This window comes from Egretta garzetta, unplaced genomic scaffold (genome assembly GCF_000687185.1).
Source record: "Egretta garzetta isolate BGI_Z169 unplaced genomic scaffold, ASM68718v1 scaffold375, whole genome shotgun sequence".
NCBI classification, from domain to species: domain Eukaryota; kingdom Metazoa; phylum Chordata; class Aves; order Pelecaniformes; family Ardeidae; genus Egretta; species Egretta garzetta.
The window spans coordinates 887323-889862 of record NW_009259786.1 but is presented as its reverse complement, the minus strand read 5'-3'; positions in this window follow the sequence as shown (position 1 = coordinate 889862).

Genomic DNA, 2540 nt, shown 5'->3' with positions numbered 1-2540 from the left:
ACTAACTCCAAAGTGATCAAAACAAGTCTTGGGATTGTGGAGAAATTGAAAAGACCTAACAAAAGAGTCATCCTCATAAATGAAAATAAGGCACAGAATTCAGCTGGAAAATGCTGAGGACATTTTGTATGAAATATACTGAAAGTAATGGACATTTCATATTGTTGTGAGAAATCAAATAGGTTTCAGATGCTTTTGAATAATCATCAGAGAAGCACAAAAGACTGCAGCTCACATGTACTCTATTCTAAACCTGGCAAAATAATAATAATTTTTTTTTCTATCTGCATGTTCTCACAGTTGCATGCTAGCTAATTCAAATACAAGCTTTTACAGAGGTATGCAGCATGACAACAACAACAACAAAAGATACAATATAATACTATTAAAATGCAGAAAGCAGTCAACCAGATTTACTGAGTAAAATCCTGGCTCCATTTCAGACTTGGGAGTTTTGCCAAAAATTTTAATAGGGCCAGGTTTTCACTATTTGCATTCTACTGTAGAAGAAAAAGAAGATTAAATGTAAAGAAGGGAAAGAACATTCATACTCATATTCAGCATACATATAAATTCACATAGCTTTGAATTTCATGTATAATGACAACTATCAATGTTTGTCAACATGATTTAATATTTGTCATGAAGCTTTAAATTTATACCTGTTTTATCGGTGGAAAAATCAAGGTACACTGACATTGTTGACTTTCTATGGCAGCAGTTTGTTTCAAGTATGGTTTGAGAGTCTGGAGATTGAAGAAAGTTTAATAGTGAAAGGAAATGGAGCAGAAATTCTGATAATTACCCTTTTTGTTCAAGAATATCATTGCTAAGTGATGCCTTTGCTTACATGAATAGAAGTATCTTACACAGTAGTTTTTGTCTTCATGGATGGATATTTGTGCTTGAGGATGGTGCTATCAATCCCTGGAAACTTATTTAAATAATTTGCCCATTATAAGACTGTTCTTTTCAATGTGAGTAGATTGCCTTTGTCCCTCTGTGTGACTCACGAGATGGCTACTAGCTGCAAGGTGATGAGAGCATGAGCAATACACATGAATTTTCTTCCTTGATACACTGTTCCTTCAGATTCTTATTTCTCCAAGAGTTTATTTTTTTAATCTGCTTTTGTTTTGACAGCGTGCTATTATCCTTCAACATATATACGTCAGAGAAAGATTGATTTATTTGTATTCATGATGATTCAGTAATCCTTAAAAAAAGTTGTTTAGTCTTTGGCAAAGAAGAGAATTTAAGTTCCTGGAACAATTCCAGTTTCCTTCAGTCCCGAGAGTTCCTAATGAGCTGTGAAGTATTAGGAAGAGGAGACCACATCCACTGTCTTGTCAAGGAGACTTTAGGAGACTAAAGAGGTGGAAGCCCTGGTATCCGTATACAAGGCCTGTAAAAGAGGAAAAGGAGATGCCAATTCCAGCTTGGTCAACTCCCTGTGCAGTCTGATGGGAATACAGACCCCTGAGTAGAAATACTAGAATGGGAATGTGTAAGTGCAAGTGACCTGTTTAATTTTTCCTTATTATAAACTCTTGAGTCAAATACAGCATGCTTTCACCTTGGTAGAGCTAGACAGCATTTTCATATCACACCTCGCCTTTGTTCAGACCTCTTAGCAAGCATTTCAAGTGCAGAATTAGTAAAGGACAACAGTCCTTTTGTCTGAAGGTAGTTCTGTCTCTCATAGCATTTGTATTCCAGCGTAGTATACCACCATCTATATAAGTCTCATGAGTTCCACTCTTGCCTTTTTAAGGGCATGCCACAGGCATAGATCCTATCACTGAAATAGGTGTTAGAGAGCTTTACAAAGACAATTGCCATTTACTTACAAGATTTGGAGCAGTTAAATATTGATTACTTGTAAAACAGCCAGTAAGCTGAAGAATTCCCTGCACTGACTCAAGTTCCCTCTTAAGTGTGTTTGGAGAGACACCTGAGATCTGCAGACTACCCCAATATTACCTGGCATCTATAGAGGCGCACCACGGTGTGCCTGGGTGACTTGATCCACATCTCTGCTTGCCTGGTGACTTGGTTGCTACGTGATCTTGTGCGATTAAACAGATTCCCCAGGCTGGAGGACAACCTACACTTACAGCATCCTTCTTGGGGGAGACAATCATCAGGCTTAATAATTCTTCATTGTCAGACTGGGTCTTTACTCCCTTGAGCACCACCATACCTGGAAAAAAAAAAGAAAGGAAAACTAGAAAACTCATCTGTTTCCCAAGCAGAGTGTACAGCAATGAAAAGCGTACACACACAGCATGTTTGTGATCTCATATAGAATTAATAAGCATTCTTTTAAAAAATTAAAATAGTCTAGAAATCTTTACACTGAATTTGGCTAATTAGTTATAAGCATGCAAAGAACTGTCCAAGCTCAGAAGTCTGTTTAAATGCTTCTTTTATCTTCTGCTTACATACATGAGAAGGTCTTGTTGGTAGTAGTCATCTGTTAGCTGGAAAATTATTTCACACGTTCTCTTGTCACCGAAATTGGGAGGAATAAACCTCGT